This window comes from Mus musculus, chromosome 1 (assembly GCF_000001635.26).
Source record: "Mus musculus strain C57BL/6J chromosome 1, GRCm38.p6 C57BL/6J".
NCBI classification, from domain to species: domain Eukaryota; kingdom Metazoa; phylum Chordata; class Mammalia; order Rodentia; family Muridae; genus Mus; species Mus musculus.
Window position 1 is genome coordinate 72,725,159 of NC_000067.6, and position 17,372 is coordinate 72,742,530.

The following is a 17,372-nucleotide window of genomic DNA, read 5'->3' on the forward strand; positions in this document are numbered from 1 at the left end:
CATTGAAATAGCATCTCTGGTGCCCAGTTCTTGTAATGGTTTCTCCAAGTACTCTAGATCAAAGTCAAAATTCCTACTCACTGAAAATCAGCTTCACAGCTATCCATGGCCCCATCCTAGGATAAGGCCTTTGTACTCAGACCTCTGAGCGCTCCCCTTCCCCCTGCCATCTCATACAGCCTCCCACCTCCCTTATCCTATCCTCTGCTGATTTTGTGATAACCCATGATCCAGAACAGATAGTGAAAGCTCTCTGACAGAGGTGACACAGCCTATAGTCTGGGAAAAGGAGAAAACTGACCTCTCATGAGGAAAGGCTAACAATAAAGTCCATAAATAGATGTAAGATGAGTGTTGGTGTGGTCTGTAATTGGGAAGAGCCATTTAATCTCTCTGGTAGGTCTAGAAAAGAGATCTGGGAAAGATAATGCTTCTAGAGTTTGATTCTTATGAAGAGTTCCAAGCTACACAGAGGGCTGAAATTCTGAAGCAATGCTGGGAGCCACCGCAGTGGGTAGAAGGTGAGTTTCCGTCCACCTCAGAGGTCTTGCTTAGTAGCGCTATAGTCGCTATAGTTGCTGAGTGTTGGGTACTCACAGTACACAGCCTTAACTAAGCTGAAGCAGTTTGCAAGAAATGAGTTGCTCTTTAAGGCCAGAAGGGATCACAAAGAACACAGGAGTGAGTCTCTCCGAAAGTTTCCTTGTGGTACAGATTTGTGAGGTCAAAATCAGCCCAGAATCTCTCGATGTGGGGCCCAGAAGGTTTTAAAATGTGCCTAGGAGATGTTTTGTTTTGTTTTAAAAATCACATTCTAAGTTTAAGGGTTCAATACGCAAAAGTAAGTATGATTGGTGTGTGGGAAGAGGATTCGGAGGGAACAGGGAAAATATATTGAACAAAGAAATACATTGGAGTGCAAAATATTTGTGTTACCTACGAGTCCAGGCCAATGCCCTTCTGTAATGTGGGGCAAAGGTTAAAAACTTAACACTTCTCTTTCAAGGCTGGTGTTGACTTCAGGACCATTGCTCCAAGCCTACTTTCCAATGTCAACAGATTGTGTGTGTGTGTGTGCGTGTGTGTGCGTGCGTGTGTGTGTGTGTGTGTGTGTGTGTGTGTGTGTGTGTGTGTGTGTGCGCGCGCGCATGCGCGCTCGCCTGCTCCTGAGTATCTGTGTCTATATGTGTCTCTGTATGTGTGCATGCATGCAAGTGCAGACATGTACCCATTGTCGTCTAATCCCTTTTCTCTCTTCCAATAAGATAATTTAATGGAAAAATCTGGTACCTACTTTAAAAAGAACAGCCAGCTAGGGATAAAGATGATTAGTGGATGAAAAATAATGATCTCTTTCTGTTTTCTTAGAACTTACAAAGAAACTCAGATTCTCTCATTTAATCTTCACCTAATGCTATGGGGATAGGTCTTCTTATAAGTGAGCTTCAGTGTGCAGTCAGGAATACAGAGTAGGCATAGACAAGCCTGTGGTCATGTAAGTCAGTTGCTGCTGAGAATTGATGTACCTCCTCAAAAATTCACCTTGGAGACTGTGGTGATTTAAATGAGAAAGGTCCCTCACAGTTGGGAGCACTGTCTGGAGAGGCTATGGAAAGGTTCAGCCTTGTTTCAACAAGTACAGCACTGGGGCTGGGCTTTGGGGGTTTTTTGTTTTTGTTTTTGTTTTTAATTTATTTATTTATTATAAGTACAGTGTAGCTGACTTCAGACACACCAGAAGAGGCCGTCAGGTTTCATTACAGATGGTGGTTACAGTGAGCCACCATGTGGTTGCTGGGATTTGAACTCAGGACCTTCGGAAGAGCAGTCAGTGCTCTTAACTACTGAGCCATCTCTCCAGCCCAGCTTTGAGATATTTTTTTTGAAGCTTTGCCCTACTCCCGGTTCCCTCTCTGCTTGGTGCTTGCAGTTGATGATGTGAGTTCTAGCCTTAGCTAAATTCTTGCAGTGACAAGCTTCTTCACTCCTGCTCAGCTCAGATCCCTCACTGGCTGAATGGGGATCGAAAGCCCGCCCTAACCCTCCACCCACAGGGACAGCAGGAGATGCACAATGCTGAGTCAGTACTGCCTTCTCCATAAGACCGTCCCAGGGGGGTACGGAGTCATAATGGAGGCACAGAGCGCTTGAGAACAACTTGAGTTCAACTGAAGATTTGTCTCATTCTGTGGTAAGCGCCTGTGAGAACAATCCGAAGACAGCTAAGGGGGCTGGACTGCTGGCTTATTTGGTAAATGCATTTGCTGTGAAGGTGTGAGGACCTGAGTTCAAATCCGTGAACTCATGTAGAAAGTCAGATGCGTGAGAAGAATTAACTGGACTCAGTGTGTTATTAAAGAGAAGACAAAAACATGAAATGGGAGGGAGACATTGGGAGTTCAGAATGGAGTGGGATTATTGGGGGTAGATATGAAGATACATTGCATAATGTACATGTATGGATTGTCAAAGAATATGCATATTATTCTTTGGGATCCCTGGAACTGGAATTGAGGCCCACCTGTAAGACTGACCCTTCCCCTCACCTCTCCAAACAGTGCTCCTGGCTGGGGAAAGTGTGCAACGGTCTGAGCCTGAGGAAGAATCCCTGGAAGCTCACAGTCCAGCTACCCTGCCGTCCTCAGTGGGAAAGCAATGAACAGGCGTTGTCTCAAAAGGAGGGAAGTGAGGACTAACACCCGAGGTTGTCTTCTGACCTGCACATGTGTGTTATACTCACAACGAATGCAAGTGCACACACATACACATACACATGATACACACACACACACACACACACACACACACACACACACAGAGAGAGAGAGAGAGAGAGAGAGAGAGAGAAGACAGTTGATAAGACAGTTGCTTATAGACCGGGCTCAAGCTAGACTCCTGGGCTTTCCTGAATCTGCTTTGCCCTAGCCATGTGACTCTGAGAAGATATTTAACGTCTCCCATCCTCAGTCTCTCTGGAGTAAAGTGGAAATCATAGCCATCTTCATTTGCACGCTCTCCCCTGAGAACTAAAGCTGAAGTGTAGCACGCTTAATAAAATGTTCAGCAAAGAGAGAGACGTATGGGTGCAGGTTTTTTTGTTAGTGTTGTTCGGTTGCATAGTCTGAGCTAGTGATGTCACTTTCCCCATGCCCATAGGGTTTGTGTTATATGGGTTTAACAGGCCCTTGTAAAGCATTGAACATGATAGGAACACATTAATTGCCTAAACAGATGTCATCAATGAATAATGCATCGGCCCTCATACATATAATGGACAGGTAGTGCACATCTGATTGGCTGGCTCTGCTTCCTGCGTTCTCTGAGGTGGAAGTGGTCACACAGCCATGAGTGCTCGTCCCTGTCCTGGAAAACAGACTCTGCTGTGATTTGCAGTCCTCTCTTGGGTCCCTAGAGGGAAAGAGAAGGTGTGACCATGAATCCAGGTTTTACGTGCTGGCCATCTGGCTGCTTCAAGCTTCAACTCACCTTCATCCATTTGACCAATCCCAACTTCACCCCTCGTTTACCTCTCCTCCACAGTTCACTTCCAAAGATGGTAAGAAGGCAGCTGTAGGAAAGCAAAGTCTGTTTGGTATCAGCCTGGCACTTTATATTCTCCTTTCGAATCAGACCTACAGTAGCCCCTAAGGCCCATCTCTTCCATGCTCCCCGGCCCCCCACTCCGGCACCCTCCCAATTCCACATTTGTCTTACTTGATAATAGTTCTCTGTGGGGCCTTTAAACAGGGTTTGTGTAGAACCTTGGTGATTTATGGAGTCATAAGAAGGCTGGTGGGAAGTGTAGAAAGAGGGAGGGGCAGCCTGTCTTAGCACTTTATTGCAGGGCTTGAGACAGAGGAGGGGTGACTCGGTTTCCTGTCATCTCCAGCAGCAGCAGCAGCAGCAGCATGTGTTATGAGGGGTGGATCCTGTTCTTTAACAGTGCTATATTAGAACTATGCTGTAGGGACTGTGTGGACTAAATTAGTGTTTGGGCCTATTCATGGGTCCATGCATGTGAGTGCAGACGAAGGCCCCATGACGGTCAGAGGTGTCAGATGCCCTGGCATTGGAGTTACAGGTGGTTGTGAGTTACCCAACACGGGTGCTGGAAACCAAACTTGGGTCCATTGTGAGAGCAGTGTGTGCTCTTAACCACTGATTTATCTCAGAGCCCCGACCATGGCTGCATTTAGATGTGTTTGTCATAATGTAGAGCCTGCATGAAGACAACTCTCCAAGTCCACAAAGGTCTCAGTCAGACCTGCCAACAGCCCATGAGGCTTCTCTTCTGTGAGAGTAAGTCCTCTTCTCTACCTGTGAATAGATTTATCTTCGTCTGCCCAACCTCCCCTTTTGGGGTCTACACATTGTGTGTATTCCCGCCCATAATAGTACATGAGAAGCGATTGTGGGAATGAGGCTCAAAATGAATCACAAAACTTATCTATGTGTCACATACATGTTTTATACACAACTCAAAGGGGACCTTATGCACTAATTTTAGCTGCAAGGCTTTCATGAGAGGTCAGGTGTGGAAATTTCCACTACTGGTATCACCAAAGCACCCCAAACCTTTCAGATTTTAGAGGGTTTCAGAGTTGGGGTGTTTGGATTAGGGGCACTTCAGTAAGGCAGATGGAGCCATCAGTTAGGTAGCTCCACACCCGGCTCAAGGATGGGCTCAAGGACAGAGTGGTCCTGCCCACAGCCTCGCTGTGAGGCAGGTCCTAAGGCCCACGCAGGCTGGCTTTACCCTTTTAAGTAAGAGGCATCGCTGGCTCTTGGGGGCAGATTCTGGGGTGGGAGTCTCACACAGATTTTCTAACAAAGTGGTCTGTTCATGGTTGCCACGAGGTATTTTTTTAAGTGTTCTTTTACTTCAGTTGGCTTTACATTTTAGAGCAATTTAAATGAAAAGGGATTCTAAGCAGACAGTTCACCAAGTTCTCCAGTGTCCCCCCATGAACACAGTGTTCCATTACTAACCTCTTACATTAGCATGCTCTATGTGTCAACAATCAGCGAATCAGCGTTGATACGCCACGGGGTGATAAAATCCATACTTTACTCAGATTGCCTTAGTTTTTCCCAAAGTCCTTTTCTGTCCACGGGTCCCATCTGTAAGTAATTGTCGCATATACACAGTTGAAAGCAAAGCACAAATAACTGGATGTCTGCCCTGGAAAAAGGCCGTAAAATGTATTTCTTCCAGTAAAGGCTAGTGTTAAACTATCAAAGAACTGCATGTTATTTTTCTGGCATCGGATTTTCTGTCATTTTATATGCGTCTCCCATCCAGGAGGCTATGTTACATTTATTCGCCATGCCTCCTCAGGCTTGACAGTTTCTTGGCTTCCTTTGTCTTGACAACAATGAAGATGTAGAAAAAAAAAAACCAATCAAGTTTCTCCCACTATCTGCTCACAACACACATCACTTGGGTGACCCCCTAATTTGTGAAGTGTCCCCTCACCAACGAGTAAGCAATGAAGCTCACAGCAGGCATCAGCTGAGCATCTGCCAGCCCAGTTATGTCCTAGTCATCTTTCCTGGAGCCGGTCAGACCCATGGGCAGGTAAGGAGATGTTTTGGGAGAGGTGGGAGACAGGACAGGGGACTTCCATTTGTGGAACACCCCTAGGTTCCTCTGCATGGTTAGCTACCTCCAAGCTTCCTAGCGCAGTGCTCTTGAATCTTGGTGAAGCTATCACTGAGTAAGTATGATGGGGGCAGGGAGAGATGTGACTGGACAAAGGGGCTGTGGGAGCCTGGGTGGAGAGGCCAGCCCTGCCTGTGCAGTTTCCGTAGCCCCGTGCTGCATTTGTTCCATGCACCTAGACTCCCACTCAGGCTCTTCTGGCCTGCCGTCAGACACAGCGAGTCAGGTCACTTCTCGGTACACACCTCTGAGACAAGAAGGAGGGGCAGATTAGGGCTTCCCCCCACACTTGGAAAGAAAAACCCTACTTTCTTTTCCCATACCTAACGAGGGAGTTGTGAGCCAAGAACCATAAAATAAAATATATACCATGATGTCACAATGACGATAATTTTGAGGATTTGAAAAATTACTTCCTTCTTTTCTGGCGTTACAAGATGTTCCAGGTCATCCATAGACTTGTTTATAGAGTTCTGGTAGGGTCAAATATCTCTACAAGAAACCCTTGTTTTATTAGTAGTACTCAAAAATAGAGATTTGAGTTGCTATTAGGATATCAACTTACATTTTATTTTATTTGTCTTGGTTTTAAAAAAAAAACTATAATTTCTTACAGCCTTAGTTGGCCTTGAACTTACTTCGTGGCTAAGGCTGGCATTGAAATCCTGATCTGCGTTTGTCTCTCCCAAGTGCTAGGGTTACAGCTTACAGGTCTGTTTGGCTAGTTACATTTGAAACTTCCTGACAGCGTTTAGAATACCCATGCTCCCTAGTTCTCCTTAGCTTCCTCATAATTCCCATCAAAACTAACTGGTGACCTCACCGGAGTCCCTAAAAGGTCTTTTAGTTTTTCTTCGAATCTTTGCCTGTAACGCTGTCTAAATCCTTCCCGTCCTTAAGGCCTGGATCTTGTCTTTCCACCACAACCATCCTCAAGCTTTGTTGGCCCCGCCCCGAGTCTCTGAAGATTCACATGTAATCGAAGGCTACACAGAACTTGACCAACATGAAGATGGGATGAGAAAGGGACCACCGCGTGCATCATCTCTCACCTTCATCTTTTTCTAAAACTCAGCTTAGTGGTTGGTACCCATTTGGAGCAACCACTGGGATCTATTGGGGTTTCTCTGTATTTTTATGGTTCTGGCGATACTGTCTTCTGCTTTGAGCTTTGTGGTTCATGGTTCAGTGCTATGCTTGGGTGCAGAAGTCATGCAGGGCTGCAGCTGAGCACGACTGTGAACATTGGCTGTCGTCACCATCATACTAGCCCAGACCCTCACTGTGGTTTTAAAATAGGGAAACTGAGATTCAGGGAAGGAAAAAACAAAACAAAAACAAAAAAAAAACAAAAAAACAAAAAAACAAAAAAAAAAACCCTCATGGCTTCTAGAGAGTGTTGGTTCTGGAGGAATGTTTTCATTTCAGGTTCAGTGGTCCTTCTGCTGCTGTGGAAGGGCTTATATGAAAAAAAAATGTGAGCTGGAGAGAGGGCTCAGCAGTTAAGAGCACTGACTGATCTTCCGGAGGTCCTGAGTTCAAGTCCCAGCAACCACATGGTGACTCACAACCATCCGTAATGAGATCTGATGCTCTCTTCTGGTGTGTCTGAAGACAGCTACAGTGTAGTCATACATCATATATAAAACAAATAGATAAAATCGAAAGAAAGAAAGAAAGAAAGAAAGAAAGAAAGAAAGAAAGAAAGAAAGAAAAAAGGGAGGGAGGGAGGGAGGGAGGGAAGGAAGGAAGGAGGAAAGGAAGGAGGGAAGGAAGGAAGGAAGAAAGGAAGGAGGGAAGGAAGGAAGGAAGGAAGGAAGGAAGGAAGGAAGGAAGGAAGGAAGGAAGGAAGGAAGGGTATCATCTCTGTCCTGTAGCCACACAGGTACCCGATGGCATTATGCTAGAAGACACAGTTCACCAGGAAAGACTTAAGAAACCAATGAAAACCAGCACTGAGAGTCTAGTTCCACTCTCAACAGTCATTTGACCTCCAGGTGACTTTTCAGAGTCTCAGTTTTCCTATCTGTAAAATGGGCCTAGGTGTGCTTTGAGGCTTTAATGAAAGCATGGAAATGAAGTCACATGGAGCATGGCAAGTCTGTACTGAGTCCTCAGCCTCTGTTTGGGGACCCGGCTTGCCTGGGGTCACTGTGTAGCTCCTAAAACAGTTTAGGAAGGTCAACCTTACTCTCATTTACTTTGTATCTCCACAGAGCTGGACACACACGAGTCCTTAAAAGCCCTAACTAGATGAAAGAATGCCACAAAGGGTGGAGTCTGCTTTTTGGACTCACCCTGAAGACAGACAGTGGAGAGGCCCAGTGTGTTCCACATCGGCACAGTATATATTTATCTGTAGAAGGCCAGCTCTGAGCAGGTGTGCCTGTCAGAACACCTGAGCTAACCTTTCGCTCTCCATATGAGGAGACCGAGGACCACAGTGAGGAGGGCTCTGCTGAGGTGGGGCTCTGCCCAGCGGTCAGGGTGGAGGCTGGATTGACGGCCCAGAGCCTGGAGGTCCTTTGCTTTCAACATCCCCAGCTTGCCTGTCCCTGCCTGGAGCCCGGGCATGTCTACAGCTGAACAAGATGTGGCAGGAAAGCGTGAGTAAGGGGACAAAGGAATTCATGAAGCTAAGCCGGCTCCTTGCACTAAATCCCTTTGCCCTTGCTTCTAGACTTGCTCCAGCCTGCCGTACCTCCTCTACAAAGGCTGGTGGCTTCCCTCAGCAATGCCTTCAGAACCCCCTTGGGAACTAGTGACAGCAGCAAATTAGAGATGGTTGAGCATGCGTACAGAAGTCTGCATCCCCACACCAGGACCTACTGTGGAGAACATGTGTGCCCCTCTAGAAGCACCCATTTTGTGGAAGTGGAAAGTTTTCCGTGAAGTAAGAAAAGCTTAAAGCTTGTGAGGCCCTCCTGTTTGTCTGTCTGTAAGTGTCCGAGTGACATACAGCAAGGGGCATAAACTCTTCTGTCCAAAGTTTGGGAGCACACATCCCAGGCTCTGAGGGACATGGCGTCTCTCTGCAGACATCCTAGCTTGTCTCCCAAAGCATGAAGGCTGACGTCCATGGCATAAATGAACAAACGGGGCCATGTGAATAGAAGTTCATGCACACTAAGATAATTTCATCTACTTGTATATGATATACATGTTCTCACTATTTAAAATGCAAGCCCCACTTTAGTTTGGGACCACACCTACCACTGGCCTTGGCCAGATCAGAAAAGGGTGCCTGCTCCTACTGGGGAAGTCAGACAGGTCTGGGCTCTAACTTCAGCTCCCATACAAACTTGGCATCTGAACTTTGATAGGTGCCTTAACCTCCCGCTCCTCGGTCCTGCTATCTACACAGGGATAACTGAATCTTCTTCATAGGGTTTGGTGCCATAACTGAGAGGACAAAGCCCTGGACATGGACTAGTTGAAGTTGATAAAGGAGCCACCATAGGCCTTTAACAAAACCTGTGCTTCCTGCTCTCTGCTACAAGCAACTTTTAAAAAAATGTGTTTGCTTTTTCTTTTTACTGTGTTCTTTTTTTTTAAAGATTTATTTATTATTATATGTAAGTACACTGTAGCTGTCTTCAAACACACCAGAAGAGAGCATCAGATCTCATTACGAATGGTTGTGAGTCACCATGTGGTTGCTGGGACTTGAACTCAGGACCTCCAGAAGAGCAGTCAGTGTTCTTAACCACTGAGCCATCTCTCCAGCCCCTACAAGGAACTTTTAAAATTAATTAATTAGGTTGATTGATTGATTGATTGATTGGGATAAGGTTTCTCTGTTTAGTCCTGGCTGTCCAGGAACTCTCTGTAGACCAGGATGGCCTTGAACTAGAGGATCCACCTTCTTCTGTCTCCCAAGTGCTGAAATGAAAGGAATGGGCCACCAACTCCATCTCTCTCTCTCTCTCTCTCTCTCTCTCTCTCTCTCTCTCTCTCTCTCTCTCTCTCTCTCCTGATTACCTCATTTTAACATACCTACCTTGACTTTGTACTCTGACTTTGAATATGTATGTGCTCCGGCACAATGGGAATGAGAGGTGAACTTGACACAGTCCTGGCCAACTGATGAGTATCTCCTGAGGAAGGGAGATAAGATGCAACCCAAGCACCATAAATCAAAACAGCTTGTGGAATAAGACCGCCAGGGGAGGCAATCGTTGCCGCTTGCTCTACAGTGTAGCCTGCTTTGCAATGTAGCACTGCGCTGCTGTCTTCCTGTGTATACAGTAACCTTGTCTGTGTAGATGCTGTCTAAGGAAGTCTGTCACAGGGGTGCTTTGTGGCCTGAAGACAAGCACGGTGCAGAAGGCATCTGAGACATGTCACTGCTGTGACCAGCCTGCACCTCAAACTGAGCATTTCCTCCAGAATGTGAATTCCCAGCTTTACTCATTGGACCTTGGCACAAGGGGACGGTTGCGAGTCCTGGTTGGTAGGCTGGAAACGGGGGGGGGGGGACAGGGAAGCTAGGGGTGTAATCAGCAAACATAGAGAAGGCCGAGATCCTGGCCTGCCTGGCGCAGGAGCCAGACTTTTACCAACTGCCAATGAGATCCTTGCGCTTCGAGGACTCCTGGTCCTGACGGGTGGGAAGCTTCTCTGTATCCTGGAGTGAGGGGTGCAGAGTTCAGGTGTAGGAGCAGCGTTAGCCAGTATTAGTATTAGCTGGGACGTGGAGTGTGTTAGGAGGGCTTGGGAAGCAGAAGTGGCCACCTGGCCCGGGCATAGGTCCTGATCCACACAGTTGTCACCCCTGTCCCAGACTTCTGTATATCTGAATTCAGGAAAAATTAGGGAGAGGCAGGTCCAATGACTTCCCCAGACACACACAAATAGGAATGCCCTGGAAACAAAACAAGGCCACCTCTCTTTGAAAGAATTTTCTACACAGGGCCACGGACACGTCAAATGTGCATTTATGTTCTTAGCTCCTTCCTTACGTCCAGATACACCTCTTGTGGAATGATGAATCGCCAGAGTGGTAGGAGAGTCCAATAGTGCTGGGCACTGAGAGGCTCTGGTCCCGTGACACGTGTGTGACTGTGTAGTAGCATTCAATGTTTAGCTCTGTTTTCTGGACATTGTGGTGCTGGGATGAGCATTTCCAACCTTCCGGTGGCCTAGGTAACTTTCTGTCCCTGCGAAGGCTCGAAGGTGTCCAGGATCTTTGTCCACTCATCCACCAATACCTTAACTTTCAAGTATTTCCTCGGTTTCTGAGGCCAACCTGCCTTTGTTAGATGCTCAGCTCTGTGAGCACAGGCAAGCTTCCGGGGGCGCTTAGAGCCTTAGGTTCATCCCCTGTAAGATGACATTAGTCATACAGACTGGATTTATGAGACTGTGAGTATTCAAATAGTTACCATACCTAAGACGCCGGAGACTTCTCGTGGCCTGGAGTAAGCACAGCATCACTGTTGTTGACGTCGGGAGTGTTTTGTGTGCCTGCCGCTATGTGAGGAACTTCCTTTGGGATACGTTATTCTTCCTCACCATCTGCAAGATAAGCAGTTCTGGGTCTATTGATTCTTCCTCTGAAGAAGTTCCGGTTTTCACAGTTGGCATGACTTGCCTAAGATGAAGACACCTCACTTCAGCAGGGCAGAAGGGAGAGGGGTGGGAAGGGTGGCCAGGGAGGCTCCTGACCCTGTCCCTTAACACCCACATCACGTCACCGCCCCACTGTCCAGACTCAAACGCCTGCCCATGTCCTGTCTTGAACTGTATAACCTGTCAGCACATGAGAACCATTTGCAGCAGCTGGAGAGCAGTGAGATTTATTAGGAGTGTCCAGGGAGCTCGGTGAGAACAGGAAGCTGTCCCTCTGTCCTCATTGTAGAGCTAAACTTCCTGCTGAGACGCAATCAAGACATTACTGCTTAGACAGTGAAGACTCACATGTCTCTACTAATATCCCGGAGGATCAGACAGATGATGCAGGCTGCAGTGCAATTTCCTCTCTGTTCGTATCCCTTTGGCTGGACATTGTGCACATGGTAAGCCCTGCTTCCTGGAAGCATGGAAATGATGAAGTAGCAGCACGGGGCATTTGGATAGCACTTGTACTGCAACTCAACACCACAGTTCTGATAAAACATCCAGCAGGTCTTTGTCCAGATTCTTATCCCGACTCCCCCATCCCTAGGGAACGCCTTTCTTTCCCTCTGCGTCTTGCTCCAATCTCACAGCTGTAAGCCTGACTTCTCATCAGAAATGTTTCTCCAAGTTATCCACACTGTAAAAATGCCAGAACATTTGCACGTGTACACACACACACGCACACACACACACACACCATATGCACAGCCATGGCAGATATTGCAAACACACATACATGCATGTCCCCTGCATACACCAGAAACGTATGTGCAAACATGCCACATCACATGAACACACATATGCAGTGTGTGCTCAGGCACACATACCATAGCATATACTTGCACACATAGGTATTTCACACACCGAACCTACACCCAGGTAGCTCTGTACTTCTCAGTGAGATCCTCCTTCCCCTCTCACACCTCCCATAGGGCAAACCCTTCCTTTGTCCTTTTCCCCTGAACAGCAGTCCCACTTTTTTAACTTACTTAACTTACTTTGCTGTCTCTTCTGGCAGCCAGTGCCCGTTTGAAGTCTGTTCTCCCCATAGAAATTCAAATTCCTGAAAGTTGCAGGATGCCTTTGCCTCTGATCTTCAGGCCTGGAACTCCAACTGCTCTGCACTGCTGGTGACTTCCATGTTGACTGAAGATCTCAAGGTAACCTGGCACTTACCTTCTTTCTCACAGTAACTCCGAATAGACAGACCAGTTTTAGTTTGGTCAAGCCTCATGACAAGATATTTTTTCTCTTCCTTTTAACGTATGCCTGAGGAGGAGGCCAAGAGACTAGATGTGATGGATGCTGACTAACGGACTGACCCGTCCAAATGATGTCTCCCATGATGGTTCATCCTCTAGGATAAGGCTCACTTTGTGTGAGAAAGGGGCTGGCTTCTTATTGGGCATCTGCCTGACTTCTCAAGCCAGGTGGAAGCATTAGCCTGCCCCTGACCTCACTTCTTGTGATGGTTGAATGTACAAAGACTGTTAGTGGAAAGGTTAGGATGCCTTTGTCTTGCTTTAGGCTTTGAGTTTTAATCTCTTTCAACCCCAGTTTTTAAGCCATTGCTTTCAAGCCCTGATCCTGCCAGAGAAGATACTACTGACTACTGCTGTCTGGCTCCAAGCCATCCTGGGCCTTCCTCTCTCAGAATCCAGTCAGGATTGTCAGGGTTCTCTGGTTCCTGACAGCTGAAAGTAAGGCTCGGGTAGACAGTCACCCTGTCTAGGTGCCTTATGTTCCCTGCAGACCTGCACCTCCTATCTCTAAGGTACTCCTGGCTATTGTTTCCCATGATAATCTGCACAGGCACTTGTAATAGAACACTCAGCTGCAGGTGGTGGGGCTATAACGCAGAAATCAGTTCTATAGTGTGGAAGGCTGATAGGGCGAGGTTAGGGTGGCAGGGCTGCCCATCTCCTGTGCTACTCCTGGAGCCCATCCTGTTGGCTTGTAGGTGCCAGCCCCACACTCATTGTGCTCACATGCTCTCTCTGTACTTGTTTCTGTTACAAATTTTTTATTTTTCTTATAAGGTCAGCCCTTGAACTTAATGACCTTTTTCTTTTAAGTCTCTGGCTCCAAAGACCACTATCCTGTGGCTGCTAGTGGTTAGAAGTTGAACCCATGAATTCTGTGAGGAACTCAGTTTAGCCCACTATACTCTGCTGTTTGTTATTAAATACACATGGCCCCCCAAATCTTGATTTTTCTAGGGGGAATCGTTTGCTCTGTAAAACGGGACTAGGGAGAATTCTGATCTCTTCGAGGTTGTTGTAAGGAGTAAACACCTGTAAAGTTTAGCACAGCTGGGCTCAGGAGTGCCCAGTCAAAGCTAGAAGCATTTAAAGAAATAAAAACAAAACAAAACAAAACAAAAAGTCAGTAAATCGTCGGGGGTGATCATGGGGTAGGCCCCTGAGCACCAGGTAACTTCGCCAGTTCCTGGTGACCAGTTAGCTTGAGCTGCTTTCTTTCTGCTCCCTCGTCTTCCTGTGGCTGCCCAGCACCCCAGATCAGACCAAAGTCATAGCCACACTGTCCTAAGGACGGTGATGTGCTCTGGCAGAACCAGGCAAAAGACCTTCCTGTCTCCTTCATCTCTAGGTAAGCAGGTGCCCGAGGCTCCCTTACTCACAACTCTCAGGCATCTGCCTTTGACCTTGGCACCTTCCCCAGGCATTCTGCTGGGTACCTGGGATGCTGCCAAGTCAGCCAGCCTGCCAAGTACACTCTTCCTTCACTCCTGTGACATAGAAAACCCACGTCCCTTCCAGCAGGGATGCTGCCTGGAGGCCTGTAGGGAGGTGACTGTTCTGACGCACTCCCTTCTTGCTTGCACAGGGGCCATCTTCTGAGAAAGGCTTTCTGCTTCAAAACCTTGCTTCTAACTCCAAGTATCCATCTCTGTCAGCGTTTTTAAGAGACCATAAGCTGAGTCTCACTCCATGTTCTGTTCTGTGTGTTCAGTGTGCATAAGGCTGCCTATGGAGAGGCCGGGTCTTAGCAGTTTCCCCGAGCACTCACGCAGGGCCACTCTCCTCCTCCCAAGCTGCCTTGTGCCTCTCTGGTACCTTCACCCCTGCCAGGGATCTTCTGCCTCTCAGCAGCACATCCTTTGTTCCTAGCGGGGCACACTTGCCATAAGTTAGACCAGGGAGATGCTTCACTGTGATCTTCCTTTGTGCTTCGGATGGCTTCTTGTCCACGCTTAGCGCACAGCGGCGTGGTTGTCGGTGGCGTCCCTGGCTAGATAGGGAGCTCGTCAAGTGCTGGGATAGTGATTCATTCAACTTTGCCTTTGCAGGGCCCAGCACAGTGCCTGGCTACAAATGAATGGAGTCAGTGAGGAGAGTCCTGGGCCCCAGCCATGCCGGGCACTGCCTTTCATGGCGTTTTCCGTTTGGCCTCACCTCTTCCTTTGTCCCGTTTTTAGCCTAATTCCTTTCAAGGCTCTGGCATGGGAGTCTGAGCTCATTTTCATGATTGCTTTAAATATTTGGGGCTGTTGGCATGCCAACACGAGGGCCCACGCTAAGGAGGGAGAGGAATTCTCCAGCTCTCTGGGTCCTGCCCAAATACAAGGAATGTGCCAGAGGCAAGGGAGGTTCGGAGGAAGCGCCAGCTTGGGTCTAACCAATATGCTTTCCTACCTGGCCCCTGCAGTCAGGAATTTGAGCAGGACAAAAGAAAGAGGGGGCCTGGAGAAGTGCAGAAGTTTCTAGAAACTGAGGAACAGCCTCTGAGAAGATGAAGGAGTAGCAACTGCATCTGAATGGAGATGCAGCACAACTGTACCTAAGGATGGCGAAGACCTTGGGAGGAAGTGGCAGAGGTGGACAGGCCCCCAGAGCCACTCATGAAAATCAGAAATAGGGGAAGACCTTGGAAGTCTTGTCATAGAAAGACAAGGACACTACGAAAGGAGGCCTGTAATATTTCCCACAAAAATGGGCCCCCAGAGCTCACTCCGCACAGCCACGTTTTAGACAAGGACATGTTTTAGGATCAGACCTATTCCAGCATTTTGAGAGGCAAAGGCAAAGGATTCCAACAAATTTGAGTCAGCCTGGTCTACACAGCAAGCTCCAGGTCAGCCTGGGCTATATGGCAAGACCCTGTCTCAAAAAAAAAAAAAAAAAAAAAAAAAAAGGAAAAGGAAAAGAGAAGATAGGAATTCGTAACTCAGAGCTGTACCAGCCCTGGACGTCAGGCTCTTTCGAGGCTCCTACCTCTTCAGGGGAGCGAGCGGAAGAGCTAGGCTTGGCGGCTTCAGGTTTCCTCAGAAGCCGTTGTACATACAGAGGAGGCCCTGGCTCCTGTCTGCCATTGCACAGTATTAAGCAGTTTGAGTGTTTACCTCATTCCAGATCAACCTTATGAGGTACCCATCTTTCTTCTCATTTTAAAGACAAGAAATTGAAGCTCGAAGGCCAAACGATTTGCCTCAGATCAACGGCCTACTGAAGAGCTCAGATTCTAACACCAAGGCTAATTCTGGAGCTTAGGCTCTGAGCTGTTTTCTGAAATCTTTCCTGCCTGGCCTTTACAGACCTGGCCTTTAAGTCCCTTAGAAGGCTGAGTCAAGAAAAGGGGCTGGGGGGGCAACCTTAAAATTCCAGATGAAAATATAGCATTCCAGAGCTCCAGACAGTGAAGCTTGAGGCCTGGCTCTCAGAGACACATGGGCGTATTTCTTTCTTGAGAGACTTCAGTTTAAAAGAGAACTGGGACTGTGGAAGGTGAGGAGACTCAGTGGACCCATGGTGAGGCTATCATGGAAGAGGAGGCCTTGGGAGAAGGCAGCCTGGCAGTCTGCAGTAAGGGGCCAGAGATTCCCTGCTTGCCTGCTATAGAGCTGCTACTGAAGAGATTCAGTCCCTCTGAGGGGGAGGCCAGTAGTCCCTAGGCACTCTTGCCTCTCCCCATCTGCACGGCCACTTCAGGTTGACAAGTGCTTCCCACATCTCCTTGGTTCTTACAAGTGCAGTTGCCATTCGGACAGGGACCCATGGGGACGAGATCACTCACTCAAGGGCGTGCACCTGCAGTGGCAGCCAAAGCCCAGGCCTCTTGGGTTCTCTATGGAATCTTGCCTGAGGACCAAGGCACCTGTAGGAATGCTGCCAGAGTGAGCAATCGCTGTCTTAAGGAATGAAGCCCTTGGATGCCCTTGAGGAGTGTGAGTAGACTGTACACAGGCTGTGAGGTCTTGGGGGATGCATACAACAGGAGAATGCTGGGAGTATGGGAGGGTCCATGATCAAGGTGATTTCCGGTTGGGGGTGGAGCTGGTTGGCCTGAGGTCTTGCTTCAAGATAAAAGTTTGAATATGGAGGTCAGAATAGAACTGGAAAGTGGAAGACAGCACAGGAGATATTGAGCACGAATAACATTGGGGGCTGGAGAGATGGCTCAGCAGTTAAGAGCACTGACTGCTCTTCCAAAGGTCCTGAGTTCAAATCCCAGCAACCACATGGTGGTTCACAAGCATCTGTAATGGGATCTGATACCCTCTTCTGGTGTGTCTGAAGTCAGCTACATTGTACTCACATAAATAGATAGATAGATAGATAGATAGATAGATAGATAGATAGATAGATAGATCTTAAAAAAAAAAAGAATAACATTGGGTCTAATGACTGCTGAGATCCTGGTGAAGCTGTCCAAGGTTACTTTCCAGTTTCTCACACTGGCTTTAGGAAGAGGGAAAGCAGACACTTGCCTAAGTGGGGAGAAGACTCAGAATAGGGTGGTGTCCCAGGCAGTTTTCTGTTGCTGTGGTAAACACCATGGCCAAAAGCAACTTGGAGAGGAAAGGGTTTCTTTAATTTTATGGTTTACAGTCCATTCTTGAGGGAAGTCAGGCCAGAAACTTAGATATCATGGACTCTCCCCTTCCCTTCCCTTCCCTTCCCTTCCCTTCCCTTCCCTTCCCTTCCCTTCCCTTCCCTTCCCTTCCCTTCCCTTCCCTTCCCTTCCCTTCCCTTCCCTTCCCTCCCCTCCCCTCCCCTCCCCTCCCCTCCCCTCCCCTTCCTCTTTCTTTCTTCCTTTCTTTCTTTCTTTCTTTCTTTCTTTCTTTCTTTCT

The 17,372-nt window shown here is 47.6% G+C and overlaps 2 long non-coding RNA genes across 3 annotated transcripts; one reads left to right on the plus strand and one right to left on the minus strand.

Moving 5' to 3' along the window:
• Positions 1 to 1,153: 1,153 nt before the first annotated feature.
• On the plus strand, positions 1,154 to 2,815 carry Gm51632. The gene is made up of 2 exons (XR_003947867.1): positions 1,154 to 2,191; positions 2,559 to 2,815. It is a non-coding gene; the product is annotated as a predicted gene, 51632 (long non-coding RNA).
• Gm39663 lies at positions 2,787 to 12,641 on the minus strand. Of its 2 annotated transcripts, XR_003947866.1 has the most exons (4): positions 12,271 to 12,641; positions 9,663 to 11,918; positions 4,990 to 5,121; positions 2,787 to 3,568 (listed from the first exon to the last, which is right to left on the minus strand). It is a non-coding gene; the product is annotated as a predicted gene, 39663 (long non-coding RNA). The 2 variants fall into 2 exon arrangements; XR_865536.3 differs by having other exon boundaries at positions 9,663 to 12,641.
• Between the last annotated feature and the right edge of the window lie 4,731 nt (positions 12,642 to 17,372).